The following is a 17,934-nucleotide window of genomic DNA, read 5'->3' on the forward strand; positions in this document are numbered from 1 at the left end:
TGCAACATATGAAGAGTTAAATCAATAAATCAAAAATGAGCGTTCTCGTTATAATGTGAGCGATTTTGTCCCGGGTTGCGCGCTCCCGTGACAATGTCCGCCATTTTGATTCGAATATGACAGATTTTTTTTCCTGCTTTGAAGGCGCTGTGAGGTTTGCGCTTGGATTTTTACGTGTATTTTGATGCAGAACTGAAACAGAGGCGGGTGAAACTGCGAAGTGCTCGAAATCCTCGAGAAATTGTTTTGCATTAGGGCCGTCGGTTAGTAAATAAACGATTTCCTGGATGTTTAGCTGTCTGGCTACATCAACAAAACAGATTTCATCCCCCTTTCTCAAGGTAAGTTCTTACGGAACTAGCTGGCTAGTTAGCAAGATGTGAATTCTAGCTAATGCTAGCCACATGACATATTACTGTGTCTCGGCTCTACGCACATTGTGAGTTACCGTGCATTAACCACATTGTCTTTGTTAGCTAACGTTAGTTGATGCCTGCTTGTGTTCTATCTGAAATGTATTCCATGGCCGGAGGTTGTTTGGTTGCTAGCTAGCGAGTTGGCTAAAATTACACAGCAAAAACAAATTGATATACCCAGCTAGGGAGCGTTAGTTGGGTAGTTTCTTGCTAGCTAGCTTTTGGGGGCCCTGCCTAGTCAGTCACATTTGGTTACATGGTTAGGCATCTGGCTGGCAACGTTATCTCTAGAACTAGGTAGTCTATGCTTGTTTCATTGTATTAATGGGTGCATTTAGCTATATGGAGATATTAACAATTAAACATTATCAGTGCAATACCTTCAACATTTCGAGTATAGTTCTAGTGTGTTCAGCTTGCAAAGTTGAAGAGTTTACTAAAATGATGTGTTTCGTACTATCCCTATACGTCTGTTTTCTCCTCCGAACACGTCTGGTCTGTTCCTCAAACCTTAGTTAACGTTAGTGATCTCCGTGGAGTGTTATTTAGTTTGCTGCTCCATGTTCACCAGTGAAGGATAGCTGTTAGTTCCAGCTAACGCAACGCAGGTGTTTGGCTGAACAATTCGGCGTGGAATCGCTTCACTCGGCTCCTGTAACGTTACTGTACCTTCCACAGACCTACGTACCAGACGTGACCGCTATCCTGACATAAATGGGTGGCTTTCTTGCGACAGTAGCCTAACGTACATTTGATGGTTGCTCTTTTGCTAGCCGTTTCGGTACACTACATTTTTATTGCCATTGGCTGGCTGAAATGTTTAGCTAGACGATTAATGATGGATGTCGAGAGTTGGTACGAAACATTTGGCTTGTTTTCCAATCGTATATTTTGCCATATAATTGTAAAGTACCACTGCTAGTTGTGTTTTAATAGTTTTCAGGTATTTATAACACATGTAGCTAGTGTAACGTGTATACTCTTTGGTAAATAGCTTCTTAGTTTTGAATTGAATGTTTTTTTTAAAACTCTGTGTAAATAATTTATACAAGTAATTCCTTTCTTTACATTGGCAGTTATTCAACCAAGGCTAAACAAACAATCACAAATCGAATGTACTGTTGCAAAGAACAAGTAACTAGTTGGGAGTAGCAAACATGTTGACGGATTAGTGAGGACTCAGTAACTTTGCTAATAGGGAGATAGCCGGTCGGACAATGGTAAGATGTGTCCTGACCAATGTTTAAATCAAACCTACACCCTTGTCCACTATTCTAACAGTAAATCTTCTCCTGTAATACCCCATTTTATTAGCAGAAGCCCCTTCACGATGAGAGGTCATCTGCCATACCACTTGAAGAGAAATATAGCCGTAACCTCACGCGGAATTCAGTACTGCAGCCTCCGTAGGTCCAGAGCCTAGTGCTCGACCCACTGCCCCACATGTTGCTGCCTGTGGCTGCTGCTCTGTTTCTGACCACTGTTGGTTCATACTCATACTAGCACGAAAAAATGGTCTGTTCTTCTTCTTTGTTTTACATTGCACATTGAAGTTGCACTGACCAAAACCTGGTGAGGGATCATTAAAGACTAAATGCAATCAAAATAATGTATTTTTAAGCTATATAGTACATAGAGAACCAGAGAAAACAATTGGTACGATATTCAGCCTATTTATGCGGTTAAGATATTAAAGTTGTCGTTTTGTCTTGAAAGGTCTTACTACCTACTGTCCCCTACAGGACGATTTAGTATTGTATATTAGGCTACCTATTAACATAGCGTTTACCTGATAACCCATCAGCATTGATGCCATTTAGCGGGCTGCCAATCAGAATTCGACTTGAAGTAAAATGTCCCTACAGAACAGACATGCTGTGACAGGTCTGCTGCCCTCCTGTTTAGAAATGAAATCATTTCCTTTTAAAATACTTTTTTTTTTTTTAAAAAGATTACTCTCCAGCCTGATTTCCTGTCGAGGATTTGTGAGGACAAGGGAAAAGCCCTTGACAGTACGGCAGGCCGCTCTGTTAGCGTGTGTCAGAGGGACGGCGCAGCGTGCGTGTGAGAAAAGGCAGCGCAGAAAAGGACACGCGTGGACGCTTTTTTTTTGCTTCCCTTTTTCCGGTCGGCTCTCACGCAGGTAGCTGACGGCCGCGAGAGAGAGAGGAGAGAGGATGCTTCCCGTGATCTCGACTTGGCGTATGGCGTGAAATACGCGTTGACCTTGCACGGGTTTCAACGTTACGTTCTGTCGTCCCTTGACGGAGTGAGGCAGGCCTGTCCGCGGTGATTTATGGCCTGCTGCTTAAGGCTCTGCCTCCTGCTGGGCTGTGTGCAGCTTTAGTGTGTGCAGGGTTCAGCAGTAACGTTTGGCTGCTTGATTACAGCCGGCGAAAACAGGTGTGGGACAGGTACAACTGACTGCATGAGTGATGTTTCTGGGGCATGTCCGAATTTAGTTGGTTCAAGCATCCGTTTTGGCGCCACTAAGCTAACTTTGAAGCCGAGTTGTGCGTGTGTGTGTGTGTGTGTGTGTGTGTCTGTGTGTGAGAAGGAAAAGAGGTGTATTTGGTTCCTGAGACCTCTGATCGCTTATGGGATGAGAACATTAGTACGGTCAACTCTAGACCAACAGGCCATTAAAGCATGCGGAGTCATCAGCATAGTAACGAGCATAGCAACTGACAAGTAACAAACGATGCAACAGTTCAGCAGTGCAACAGTGCCTCAAGTCATTTCTTATGACATCATCACTTTTTAAAGCTGAGGTTAGGCTAATAAAGCCTAGTGAACTGGCAGTTTAGACCACAGTAATGCTTTTCTTTTCATTTCAGTTTCGCGTGAGTTCATTAACATTTGTTACTGTCTTTGAGTTGTTGCATCAACTGAGCTAATGTTAATGTAATACGTGTAGGCCACTTGGCTAAAATAATAACGTTGTTAATCTGGCTAGCAAGCTTGTTGGTGCACGGTAACCATCACTAGTCATTTCTGTTTGAACCAGCGCAGGGACTACGGGTAAAGATGTAGCTCAGTAGCTAAATTTACACATTCACATGAAGGTTAAAATCGAACTGTTTACATTGCACATGTTAAATACATTGCATAAATAACATTAATGAAGACTAAATAGAGCAGATGACAACACAGCTTTCCCAGTTGTTTTGGTAAGTTTATTGACAGCAAAGCAAGTAGCCATGCTGACATTTGTGGTTTGTGTTTGCTGCATCACAGTGACACTGGTACTTTTTTATGGCAAACTGTGTGACATTCCAAAAGCTAGCTAATGTTTAATTGAAGAAAAATCTCTATTTAATCTAATGATTAATCTAATATATTTATTTTTAACATTTGTTCAGTATCAAATGATAGGCTACTTGATAATAAATATGAATTTTAGTGTTATTGGAAAGTCTTTTTTTATGCACATCAAGTCACAGGTAAACTTAATTGGGAAAGTATACATTTATTTTGGGCAAGTACATGTCTTATAAACTTGCCTGAATGGAAATCCTTAACATTGAATGAACCCTGCAGGCCATCGGCCCATCAAACACAGGACTTGGTGTTCCTTACCTACCCAGGTGCAAATCAGTTCACAATTACAGTGTGGGCATTTTGGCTGATGTTTTCGTTCAAAGCGGCTTACAAATTGTGTGATTAACACGGTGAGCAAACACCACTGGAGCTGGAGGCAGGCAAAGCTGCAATGAAATTGGTGTTTTCAGTCCCGGCGCAGGCCACAAGATAAAGGGAGAGAACGGTTAATGGTTTTTTTTTTATCATTAAAACAACAAAATGGATCCATTAATCCTTTGAAGAGTAGGTTTTTTGGAATGTTTTTCCAAACAGCCTTAGTCGGTGTTCTAGAACTCCAGTGCTTTCTTTTGCCAGTGGTCATTGTTACATCAGCGTTGGAATGTTCAGTTAAGAACATTCTGATCACGTATTTGTGGTCTTACACCTTAAAGGATTCATTGAGTTGGTTTGGCCCTGTGGAATCTGAGTTGATGGATTAGTGGGCAGAATGGCAGAATTCAGACATGGAATAAGTCATAGATGAGCACTTCCCTTGAAATCGGTGTAGGAGACATGCAGTGTAACAATATGCAGTTTTAATTGCAAAGAATAGAAAGCTTGGCACAATAAGAGTCCAAAATACAAAAACAATCTCTTATACATATGGTTGGCGACACAGTGTTATCTCTGGGTGTGGGCAGTTTCCAAATTGCATGTGAACTCGAGCATTTGTGTCATTGTGTCCTATCAATAACACATTTTGCACAGTCATACTCAAAACAGATGCATCATTTAGCCCATGCCCAAGAAAACAAACCAACTGGACAAAAGTCCCCGAGAAAACCAAAATTGAGAGCACAATGAATCGTTCACCACTACAACCAGATTAAGTTTTCGACTTAAGGGAAGAGCAGCTCTTACATTTTCCTTCTGGAAGAGGCTACTTTCGGTTGTTTTAGATGTAGCTATTGGAAGCAAAAAAAAATAAATAAAAAATAAAATACATTTTCTTTTTGGGTTTTGAATGATCCAGTTTTTCTTGCAAGCATATGGGTCGCCTTACTTTTGGACACACAGAAAGAGACTGTGTCTGAACATAAGCCTAGTTTGAGGAAGCTGAGTTTGTATATGAGGCCGGATTCTAAAAATACTCCCACTCACTGAATGAGCCTGCAGTGGGGCAGTTCTCCTTCCTAATCAGGTAATGCGGTTTCCTTCAGGTACCAGACTGCACCCGTCACCCCTGGCTGTCACTGCCCATGGGCACGTACCCCACTGCTGCCTATTCCTGACCCTCCTCACGTACCCCTCGCTGCCTAGCCCTAACACCCCCCCCCCCCCCCGCCTAACCTAACCCCCCCCCACGCCTAACCAACCCCCCACCACCCCCCCCGCCTAACACCCCCCCACTGCCAAACCTAACCCCCACGCCTAACCCCACCCCCCCCGCTGCCTAACCCTAACCCTCCCCACGTACCCCACCCACTGCCATCCCTAACCCCCCCCCCCGTATTACCCCCACCCCCACTGCCTAACCATAACCCTCCCCACATACCCCCCCACCTCCGTTCTGCTGGTGCAGCCATTTCCCAGGACAGAGGGCTCGCGTCCACATCGGGGGAGTAGAAGTCAGTTCCCCCGAGGGCTGCATGTGTTAATTATCATTTCCACTTAATTACCCGGGCTTAATTTGTCCATTTGGCTCATTGGATGCGGCTGCATTTTTTCCCCAAAGTGCACACCGTGACAGAGTGCGTCCAGTGTGCGAGAGTATCAGACCGTGCGAGCGATTTGGCTGAGCCCTCGCTTTTAGAGCGGAGGGTGGAGGAAAGCGGGCTGAGCCACGAGGCCCTTGCAGAGTGGAGCCTCGCGGCCCTGCGAGCGGGGCTTCGGGTGGAAAGCGGCGTTCGGAATCCTGTCGTAAACCGTGAGCGTAAAGTTGAGCCAGGACGCCTGCCATTCATTACGAAGTAAATACGGTGTTGGATTACCCATTAAGGGTCCTGCCAATTTCCTAATTTGTGAGATGCCAGCATTTTGCCTACACACGGGTTAGTATGAATTGGAGTACAGTCACGCTGCTGGTTTGCTCTGGGGGGTAGAAATGATTTTGTGCCGGCTTCTGAAGTATGTTGGCAGTAGAAACCCCCTCCCTCCCCTCCACACACACACACACACACACACATTAAGATGCTTTCGTCTGTCCTCGGTTGCTTGGTTGTGCAGTCTGCCAGGGCTGTTTTGGTTCTGTTGCGGTGTAAATAAACCGGGATACTGGAGATGAATGGAGCAGATTGCTTTGGGAGGAGCGTGCGGTGGGGCGCTTATGAGGACGCGTGCACATCCTGTCTGTCAGCGCGCGCCACGCAGGGCGTCAACAGGAGCTGTTAGCCTAGCAAGGTGTAGCCTCCCCGCTGTCAGTTACGAAATCCTGCCTCTGCACCATCTAGAGGTCAGCGGCGAAGATCGAGAGGGATTTCCTTCCCCAAACTGACATTAAAAAAAATATTCAAACTGTGTTTTGGTGGTCGGTGTTAACACTGTTCATTTAGTCAGTGTGTAGGCCTAAGTGCCCAACCGCGTCCGTTGTGTTGATACTGCCGTCTCGTACGCGGACGAAAGGCACGTGAAGTTTGGGTGCTTCACGCCCGTGAAGACAAAATGGCTTCCCTCGGCCTCTGCCGCACGTTTGTAATTAACCATCAAGTTGTGCTGCTGACTCAGGCGCCTGTGTCAGTTCCTTCGACCTGTTGGTTTGAAATTGGAGTGAAACGGCAGGCAAGAGATTGGGAAGAGGGGAAAGAATGGAAAGACTTCTTCTCGAATTCCATCTTCCTTTTTCTGACACTGTGAATGGGCTGTTCCAGCTCTTGTAGTTGTAGTGTTGAAAGAGTCACCTTAGGAAGAGACTTGCATCACTGTCTAGAGGGATGGATGTGCATTATTAGTTATCATCAAAACGCCGTACTGGTTTTACCAGTAAACTAAATAGTCAGGAACATTCAGAGAATCTAGTCATCCTTCTGACAAATAGTATTTGAATGTGCGCATCGGAACTGAGGAAACATGGATCCACGGTCCTCCCACTGTTGTCCTCACAGGGCGGAGAGCATCTTCTGATAGTCAGAAGATCTCTTTTTTTGTGTGTGTGTAGCAGATTATGCACTTTGATGGATGTTTACTGTCAGGGAAAAGGCCCAAAGCCGCACTCAGGAGCTTGCGACAGCGTGGTCGGGTGCCAGGGTTTTACCCTCGCTCATTTGTATCTCTGACTAAATGTCAGCCGCGCCTGGGGTATTTAAGGCTTTTCCAGAAACCGCACCGTTCGCTTTGAAAGAAAGTCGTTTTTAAAGGAGCAGCTTCAGCTCCGGACGAGATGGCGCGTAACGTCGGGGCTGGGAGTATATGGGGCCCTCCGTCACGCGCGCTCAGTTTGGGGGAGAGTTTGGGCTCAGATGTGAAGGCGTTTGTCACACACTCAGGCCGGTCCCCAAGAGCTGTGACATCACAGATGGGATGTCGGGCTGTGTCATTGGCTCCCTGAGTCCTGGAGTCCACGGCAGTGCAATACGGCTGTATTTACCCTGCGGAGTGTCATCCAAGACATTAGTTTATCTAGTTTAGTGGTTCCAGACCCTGTTCCTGCAGATCTACCATCCCTGCAACCCTAATTTGGAGCACCCGATTCTCCTAATTGGCAGCTCAGCAAGATCTCTAGCTGTTGAATGTTCTTTGTAGGGGTTTGAGTGAAACCCTACAGGAGGGTAGGTCTCCAGGAACAGGGTTGGGGGCTGCTGGTCTGGGTACTGTAGTAAGGGTCTGGAGATGGAGTGGGGGACGACCATTGCAGCTCAGAGACATGACCTCTACCTGACCAGGGTTTGGGAAACGTGACAAGAGTCAGATGTTATTGAGGGCGTTGCCGTCAATCATCCTGTCTCCCTGCCTTGGCCCAGTACAGATGAACTGCCATCGGGATACAGCAGGGAGGCGAATGTAATCAGAACTCGAAATGTATGCACGTATGATGTAATCGAAAACATCTGCAGAATTTTGAATGATGGGAGAGCAGTCGCGCAACTTTAAACAAAGCAAAACGGGATGTTGCCAAAATTGAGAAGGTTTTTTTTATTCTGTCGTGGGATGAGTAAGCGCTTCTGTGAGCGGCGGCTGATTTGCTTACCGCTGAACGTTGACAGCCACTCGCGAAAGCCCCATGGCACGATGGCCAGCGACTGGAGAGAGATGGAGTACCGAGAGCTTCCAGTCATTTCTACTCCCTTCATAGATGTACGGCTTCAGTTGAACTACCAGTTAAAAATGTCCAACTGTTGAAGTTTTAAGCCAAAAATCGAGTCTGTATTTGCCTTTTAAGTCGACTAAGTCTGCCTACTAAATTAATACTCAAATTACTAAAATACATGATGGCACAAAACGGTCCCCTCATCATGTCCTTGTTTGTGCCAAATCTAGGTATGTTTAAGTCAATTCCACAACCTAATCATCGGATGTCACAAATGACACATTTGGAAGGATAGTTCACTTCCCGCAGTTATAAAATATAATTTCAGTTTTAGTGTATGTTTCTTATTGGCCGATAGTTTTCTTTTTTTTTTGTGCAATGGAGGATTCAAAAAAATATTTCCAGAATTTTCTAATTAGCTGCTGGCTTCAGAATGGCTGGTGTCAACAGGTGAGTGGTGTAGGGCAAGAAAATCCACTTCTGCTAACTGCAGAGCAGCTTGTACAACAGCATTATGCCTCCAGAAATCATACATGTGCGTGTTACCTCATCGTTTAAAAAAAAAAAGAAAAAAAAAAGTAATATAATTTTGTCTTTGGTTGGCGTGGTTTCCTGTGACGCATGCAGCCGGAGGCCTCCAGTGTCAGCCGTGCTACACAAGAGAAGCTGTTAAAAAGCTGCTATTTTTAAAATAAACTTGTTTAAAAAAACATTTTTTTTTTACTTGTCACCAACTAAGTTTAGGTAACCCAGATCTATTGAACATGTGACTAGTTGTCCTCCAGTGGGATGTCAGCGTGCCAGTTCACCTCCACTGCCTTTCTGATCAGGCTTGAATAAATGACGTTCGGCACATAGCTGGAACCCTTCAACGTTTTTCAGCAGTTGGATGTAATTGTGGCTTCAGTTTCTGTTTGTCAGTGGCTTTGCAAATGCCACAGTAGGCGTGCAGGAACAGGCAGTGCAGTAGCTACCTCTTTAGCCTGGCCAGCTGCCTCTAAGCCACGCCTCCCGGGTCCTGGCAGGGAAGACCTCACGCTGCTTATGAACCAGGAAGCACTGGCGTTCCATTATGAATTAAATGAATTAAAACAGATTTGTATTTCTTATTGGTGAATAAACACAATAAAATGAACACGTTCTTCTGTACGGCCGCTGTGTAGACATAGCGTCTCTGTGCAAGCTACGGCTCGCTCTAAACCACAGACTCGTCAGTGCCCCAGCGCCCGCCATCATAACAGCCGACAGGTCCTCTGAAACGTCTGTAAGTATCCAGAATACACTTCGCCGCACGTTAAAACTGCACGCTAAAAATGACGCAATGCTTTAAAATATCCAGGAAGTGAAGTTCCCCTTTAGGTACCTGTGCTTCTGTGACGTCGTGCCAGCGCCGTCTCTCCACCTCCGTAACCGCGTTGCAAAACCACACCCAGTGCAGTTTTAGTTTCAGTGCATTTCAGATTTAGAGGTGTTACACAAAGGAGAAGGCTTGACAGAAAGGGATGTTCTGAGGAGGGCATCCTCCGTCCAGTCACAGTGTGGAAAGTCATGATCCTTTCCCTCCAGTGAAAGGATCTTCTGTTTGACAGAATGTGAAATGGTGTTGTGAGCACCAAATATATGGTCCGGCCTGTCCTGAGATGCCCTGTGGGAGACCCCGTGCTTCGATAAGCAGAGTTTTGTGTGGGGAAACGGGGCGCACGTCCCCACCAATGTGCAGCGACCGCAAACGATTTTCCGACCAATGAGCCGTTTTTAACAGTGCCGTAAACCCCGGCCCTCCCACCCTTGCCTATCATCCAGAAAGCATAAGAGAAAAACTGAACGTAAACGTTTGTGGCGGTCTCTGTGGTCTGCGGGACGGCGGTTGCGTGCGTTCCCACCGATGTTAAAATAAAATCGACGCCCCTGGGCTACGGGGGGGCGAAGTTGTCTATGGTTCTGTGGGGGTTACCGGCTCCTTCTGACAGTTCAGCCGGCACACACACCAGATACTGATCGCCTGTCCCGTGACTGACTCCCATTGCCCCTCCCCCAGTACTCTATCACACTGAAGACGTTTCACATCGTCAACATAAAACGGGCCTGAAACCTTTATGACCGCCGTTAGGCTGTGTGGGAAAAGTCAAAGGCAACAGGGTGTCAGATTTCCATCGTATGGAGCAGCGTTGGCTCTTCTCACTGCCCGAAATACGGCCTTGGCTTGAAACGTTTTTTTTTATTTTTTATTTTTTTGCAAAAACATGACCATCTAGGTAGCAGAGTTATTAAAATGCTCCTTCAAATTTGCATTTCTTCGTGTGTGGAGGACCAATTTTCCGCAGTAAAAAAAAAAACACACAATGTTGCCACCTGTTTCCCATCAGTGCCAGGGACACCAATTCATGGACTCTTCCTTCAGGGCAGGGAGGATTCTGATTGGCCGCTGGAGATATAGTGTAGTTCAGCCCTGAACTTGTGCTCTGCAGAAAGGAAAGGGAAAGAGAGGAACACTGTGCAGCAGGCTGCTGCTCAGGAGCGTGAGTGGACGGGAGTGAATGGGAGTGGAATGATGGGAGGGGGGGGGGGGGGGGGGGGGGGGGGGGGGGGGATTCTAAGGGAAACGTTCGCACAGCTGTACCGAGAACGTGCGTGGGAGTCAAAGAGATGCAAAATTATTTCATTTTAATATGGACTGTAGCCACAAAGCTGGCACACACAGACACAGACGGTGGTGAGAGCGAACTTTTTAAATACACGGGACTGCTATTAAACACTGATATTATGTAGGAGGAGTTGGTACATAGCCTCAGCTGCTATGTACAAACATAATTAATCAAATAATGAGATTATTTGTTTAACAATTTGATAGTTGAGGAAAGTTTGCTGAAAAACTGTCATGCATCTCTAATTGAAGCGTAATTATCTGTTCTTATTCTTCAGTCTGTTTGGAGTCTTAATCCACATATTTTCAGTGAGCGTTACAGAGACATGAGTAAATAGAAGGACCAGAGAGAAATATGAGCATCAGGAAGTTTAAATTTTTTAACATTGTCCACATCGCTAATATTAGCAATGGCAATGAATTCACTGCCACTCACCGTTTACATAAACTATGTAGGAAAGTACAGTATTTACATTCATGATAGTAAACCAGACGTGAAATAATTTCTTTGTCTTGAACACAGTCCAATTATGAAGCTTTGTCTCCTCCCAAGCCATCTATAGCTAGATGCTAACAAAACTAGCCGTCGTTGGATGGAGTGAACCTCTACATTATCAGCTGTGGTGGCAAACGTGCGCACAAACACGGCAGAGTGTTTGTGAAGGTTTTCAGGCCGTCGGCTGAGACCGGTATAAACGAGCACGCCCAGTGCAGCGCACATAAATTAATACTTTCTAGGAGGTCGGGTGTTTCCCCAGTGTCGTGACGTATTTTCTGGGGTTTGTTTTGGCTCGAACGCATGCTTGTTTCTATAGCCTGGGTGCAGTGTGCATGTAGAACCGGTGTGTAGTTGGTAGCCCGTGATGATAGCCTGCACACGTATGCAGCTGAAGAACGAACATTATTAAACACTCAGCTCCCTCCGCCGATGTAAACACAGAATCCGCTCGCTTTTCTCTGCGGTAATTACACCCCCGCCGCAGGGTCGCTGGGAAATTGATGCTGTCGGCGATGCATCCGTCAACATGTCTTTCGTTTTGCGCGGGGTGTAGCCTATATATCGGAACAGAAACGGATGTTGGGATCTTTTGGGATTTCGCAGGGGAAAGGGAGAGGGGGAGGGGAGGACCACCACTTCAGATAAATGGAGCAATTAGGCTCTTGGAGAAATTCGGATTTATCCTTGTATTCTCGGTTGCGGTGAGTTACGTTTAAAGGGCCAGGCCCGCTATGTGGAAAAAAATGTGTACGGTCAAACAGTGGATTCGCCTCTTCATAGCTGTCTTAGTTTACAGCACGAGAGCAAGTTTATAAGACCGGAGTGTTTAATAAGGCAGACGTACTGTGTTCACGCTGCTGTAAATGAAAGACTAATTTATAAGTGCTTGATACACCCAGTAATTTTCCATTCATTGAGCTACGTGTTCAGATGCAAAGTGATGCGCGGTGTTTGGCCGCAGGGCTCTGAAGAGCATATTTCAGTATATTTCTGTTCGTGCCCTGTTGGCAGAACGAGGGGGACCTAAATGGAAATTAGCAAAAGGTAAATTCCGTACAGGCGTTAGGAAGAGCAGTCAGTTAGGCAGAGAGCAGTCAATGTGTGGAATAGCCTGTCAGGTCACGTAGCAGAGGCAGAAACTCTGGGGATTTTCAAGACTAGGCTTGATGCGGTGTTACATACTGTCTAGTCTTTAGGTAATCAGAGCTCTCATTTAGTCAGGAAAATGGCGAGCATTGTTAGGCTGAACGGCCTGCTCTCGTCATTATGTTATATTATGTTATGTTATGTTGTTATGTCACCCCTAATCATCTTTAGGTGTGAAAGGAGTTCATTGAATGTTAAACCAGTAATACCGAAACTTAAGGGCAAGTCGCTTAGCCTGTGTTCTTCTAGCACACAGCTGTGGGAAGAGAGCACAAGCATAGGCGGTCCACACTTCGCCGTCTCTCGTGTTATACATGTAAATCAGTTGCGTGTTTCGATGTGATTGCATAAGGATGTGAGAAATCGCAACTCCTCCTCCGTTTTCTGTGGCCGTCATCAATTTCACCCGCCTTTTAAAAAAAAGTTCGATTCATACGCACCTGAGTTTCTAGCCTCAGTGCTCGTGTACTACCCGCCTGGGGCTGGCTGCACTCGCGGTTGTGTTTCTAAGAAACGTGCCGCACGGCAAAAATTCCGTTAATCGGGCGTGTCGTGTCCACTGACGTGAACAAAGGGAGAGAGAGGCGTTCCTGGAGAGAGAGAGAATTCGGTCAGCAACGGGTTGTTATGAAAACAAACATTGTGAGCTATAATAATGGAACGGGAATAGGATCTGCGGTGTTGTCTAGGAATTGTGTGGGCTCAACACTAGGGTCGGGTTGCATTTTGCTGCTTTGTAATGCCCGTCTGCTGTTGGCCTAGCCTGTTATAAAATGTGCTGAAAGTTTTAAAAAAAGGAAGAAAATTAAATTGCTGTAAAAAATATTCCACTGCTATCTTCGACCGACGGGTGAATACTCTGGACTTTCTTGTACCTCTGCGCCCTACCGCTGCCAAGATGGCCTCGCCTACCGTGCGGCCATGTTTGCCTAGTTTTTAACATTTTCTCTGAGGTTGCCTGAGAAATGAATTTTCTATGCCTGAAAGAGTCTTCGTGACCTGAGGTGCCTGGCAGTGCGTGCGCAAAGCCCTTCGCCTGCAGAGTTAAGGAAATCGGGTTGATGCTGACTCTTCTTCGATGTGACAGATCCTTAGCTATTGCTCTGCAGCATGCGGCAGTACTAGCTCACTAGACTGTCAAGCCATATTTGACAAACATGAGGTTCAGTATTAGCGTTGATTTTGGCTCCTTTCTCACGTCTGTAGGAATTACTATTGTGGTAGAGGAAGAGTGGAATGTATAGAGTCAATTTAGCGTATTGACTTGTAGGCTAACAAAGAATACAATGTTAATGAAGGAAAGAAATTCTGAGCAAATTCAGCATGTACTGAGATCAAAATTTGTGATTTCTTTTAAACAAATATTCTGAACCGTGAACGAGCACATGCAGTTCTGATGGGGTTTCGGGTGACTTTGAATGCTCTCATTTCCATGTCGTTGGAAAAAAAAAAAGCACAGAAAGAAAAATGGAAAAGAGGTTGAGGAGAGGACACATCCAGACTTGCAAGGTACACCGGTGGCAAACCTCCAGCAGCTCGCTCGCTCGCTCGCTCGCTCGCTCGCATGCCAGCGCGGATGCGTCTCGGAGTGTAATGGCTTGGCGTTGGCGTCGCCCTCGTAACCTCCTGTTTCGCGGTCCCTCCTCCCCGCCCGGCGGTTAACGGTTGCGGTTGATTGCGATTGATGACTCGCGGTCGAGATATTTGGATGAAGAAGAAAAAAGAAAAAAAACAGACGAGCTCAGCTTTATCTGAAAGGCGTCTTCTGTGTCTTGGACCGATTTCAGGCGTTGAACGCGTTTGTTTTGGCAGCAGCCGCTCGGAGGCCCGAGCCCGTTTCCAGCGTTGCGTCAGCACTCGAGCACGTTGGCCAATGGCATTCCTTTTCTGTGCTCGCGATGCTGCGGGCCTAGGCCCAGCGCGTGGATCCGTGTTTAAACTTACAGCCATAAGAAACTTCGGCTGTTTCCTTCCTTCCTTTCCCTCCTGTGACGACGCAGGACGTACTTGGGAACGGCGGCAGACGCTGGGCCTCGTTCCACGAAACACGCGTGGCGATCGCATCTGATCGGAAACTGTGGGTGAGAGCGTTTCCAAGAACATTTCGGTATTCGTCTTTTTTCTTTCTTGTCTGTGTTTGTTCGTGGCTGTTTCCTTATGCAGATGCCTTTTGTGGAGCTAAACCTTTGCTCCAGATTTTTTATTTCTGGGTTCTACCGTTTGAACCATTCGGAATTTTGAGTTCTGGTGCTCTTCTTTATCTTGTGGCTAAATGATCATTTTAAATGCTCAAAGAAAAGTGATTGCACCGGGACTTCAGAGTCTGTTCCAGCTGGATCTACAGGATCCTTTTAGCCCCACAACAGTTGCAGCGAATGCTACTAGGAATCCTGGGCCAGTGTTCCTGAAATGTTGATCATACAGATCTGTGCTGTGGGCGATTACTCTGGTTTCCTTGGTTTCTATTCATTATATTTATATGAATACATGGGTTGTAGTTTCCGTACCTTTACTACTTTGACCTTTTAAAGAAGGTCAGTTTGATACACTATGTAGGCTACATGTCTGTTTTTATTTGTTTTTGTTTTTTAATGTCACATCTCATTATTCTGCCTGAATTTCTATAGAAAAACCCTGCACTGCGATTCTGTTTTTTTTTCCCTCTGTTACCTAGAAATTGATGTTGAGGTTGCAGAATTGCTCTTTATTCATGTTAATAGAGGGGAGTCCTCAGGGACCCTTTGTGATCCGTAGCTCAGACTCTGCTCTGGTGGCAGCCGGTTCTCATGTGCTCAGCGTTAGCAGAGAAGAGGCTTTGTGACACCGGTCGCATTTACATCTCTGCATTGGCGGGACGCTTTCATCGCGAGCGTCTCCCCCGGCCGCCGGGCTTTACCCGCCACCGTTCACACAGCTGCGTTCCCGCTGGGGCAGGTCAGGTGAGGTTTGTGCCTGCCTCAGGGGCACAAACGGCGGCAGCACCCCCCCCCCGCCCCGGGACTCGAGCGTCCCGCCTCCGAGCCGTTCAAACGGACACCGTGTGAACTGAGCCTTTGCCAGTGACCCGGGACCAGTGCAGCTGCAAAAACAAACAGCGGTAATGCTGTTAATAGCGCTCATTATTCCAAACGGGAATTCTCTCCTGAGTTTTACACCCAGGCCACCGGACGGGGTGCGGTTCTTCTCAAACGGTGCGCTGCGCTGATTTTCGACTCTGCCCGCGTGGCGGCGACCCAAACGTCCCCGGGACGAGGCGGAGGATGTCCCGCGGCCGCCTCGGTGCCGCAGCGTTTCTGCCGTTAGCCTCGGGACGACGTCGAGCCCGCCGCTCCCTACGCTGTGCAGGGCTTTTTTCGCGCTAACATTCCGTCCAAGGAGCGCGTGAGCTCCTGAGTGGGGAAGTATATTGGAGCGCACTAACGCATCCCAGGTGGTAGATGTGCTCCTTAATAATCTTTCCGGTCGATTTCCAGGAGCAAATGCTCCCAAAATGGGAGCGCTGCTGTGCTGGTCTTTCACTTCCACTGTCTCCCGCTGTTTTTTTAACTGGCTCAGCCTCTATGACCCGATCTAACCTCCTGCTCTCCCCCTCCCCCTTTTCTTCCCAGGTTGAGGACAGTGACTAGGTGCCGGTGCCACGGAGGTCCAGTTCCATGCGGATGAAAGCAAGTGTCTGCCGTGCACCCTGCAGTCTACAAGCCCAATGTTTGCCTGCCTGCGAGAGAGGTTTCATTAAGGATACACACATTTTACCAACAGGTAACACGCGAAAAAGCCTTTCATCTTTTTTTGGGGAGAACAGAAAAATAAATAAATGAAAGTTGTAAAGAAGGCACTTCCTCTGGGCGCGACCCGGACTCTCCAGCTTGTAGGGGGGGGGACTCCTAAATCGTGACGCTGGTCCACGTGAAGGGGAAAGGAAGTGATTGGGTGAGGAGCGGCTGGACGGCAGCTCGCGGTTGGCTGCGGTCCAGGTGTGGCCCGTCTGAAATAGCATCAGGATTACGCGCGCGCGTTCACGTGATGGAGCGTGTGAAATTGCCGGTTTGCAAGTGTGTGGAAGATTAGCGCTGAGGAACCCGCGATTAGCGCTGAGCCTCTCTTGGGAGCGTAGTCCGTTTGTGTGAGGGAGAGGGTGGCTTTACGAGGACTGAAAGGTGGAGGAGTGCTTTTCCCCGCCATCTTCTCACTGAACTCAGCAAAGTCGACAAATCGACAAATTTGTTTCGCGTCATTTATTCGTATCGCGTTATGAGCTCGCAGAATTGTTTGTGTGTCAAAGGAAAAAAAAAAAGATGTCTGGTTTGAACCCGCTCCAGAGCAGGAACAAAAGTAGCATTCAAAAGCCAATGGGATAAACGGGCATTCTCTCCAGAAACAGGAACTCAAGCCCCAAAATTGAATTTGCTGAACAGCAGAGGCTCCTGATAAACATGGTCACATGGCTCTTTGGTAGGATATGCTCCCGCAAGCCCTGCCCCCAAACCCCTCCCCCAGAAATGGTTTTAGATTTGGCATTTGAGAGCATAGTGCTGGTGTGGAGAACAAGGAGTTACACCCCCCATCATCTTTAGCACCCCACGAACTCCCCATCACACACACTTTAACATACATACATTCGCCAACTAGCATGGGCTACACAAGCAACACACACACACACGCACACACACACACACACTCTGCTGTCTACGCCCTCCAGGGTATAAACCCTGCAGTATATGATTATGGCTGGTGCTCTGAAGGTTAAATACAGAGCAAGTGTTGGTAAACACATGCACTGGATAACACAGATGTGCCCTTTGTTTTCCTTAAACCTAATGTTCCTCTCTAAACACATGGCGGGACAATATCCTAAAAACCTTCCCCTGGACTGGCCTAACGCGCTCAGCCAGTGTGAGGGCACAAGCCCCGCCTCTTTACCGCCAGTGTGTCTGTAGATAGGGTCCCTGGCCAGTGCAGTCACCTGCTGGGTGGGTTTTACACACAGGTGCTGGTTAGCTCTCAGCTCAGTTTAGTATAGTCACCGATATATTACACATATATATTATATCACGTATATTACACAGATATAATCATTATATTACTGCCAGTTATGTAATTACAATAAAAGTCATCTGTCCAGAATGATCTTGCATCCTGCTTGCCCTGCTGCTGCCTCTGCTTTCCTGATGCAAAGTGCGTGCCAGAGTGCATTGCACACCTCGACCTATTCTTGCATCATGAGTCAGGTGGTGTGTGCCTCTGCTTTTCAGTGTAGGAATGCCTGCCTCCCCCCCCCGCCGCGCTGGGTGCTCAGCTTTAGAGCAAACAACATATGAACTCTGAATTTAAGAACTAACGGTCCCACTGCGGTGGCTCTTGGTGTGCACATGCCTCCTCTTGCTGGTAATTTAATTAGTCCATTAGCACGTTAGCATACGTTTTTTGCTGAGCTTTCCACCTTGTCGAGAAGGTCACAGGAAGC

The 17,934-nt window shown here is 46.8% G+C and overlaps 1 protein-coding gene across 1 annotated transcript in view; it reads left to right on the forward strand.

Moving 5' to 3' along the window:
- The first annotated feature begins 77 nt into the window (after positions 1-77).
- LOC135258565 (serine/threonine-protein phosphatase 6 regulatory subunit 2-like) overlaps positions 78-17,934 on the forward strand; it is a 43,662-nt gene continuing 25,805 nt past the window's right edge. Inside the window, exons 1-2 of the mRNA XM_064342031.1 lie at positions 78-341; positions 16,079-16,229. The gene's annotated coding sequence lies outside the window, so the exon portion shown is untranslated. The remainder of the gene's footprint in view (positions 342-16,078; positions 16,230-17,934) is intronic.

Source organism: Anguilla rostrata, chromosome 7 (genome assembly GCF_018555375.3).
Source record: "Anguilla rostrata isolate EN2019 chromosome 7, ASM1855537v3, whole genome shotgun sequence".
Taxonomy (NCBI): domain Eukaryota; kingdom Metazoa; phylum Chordata; class Actinopteri; order Anguilliformes; family Anguillidae; genus Anguilla; species Anguilla rostrata.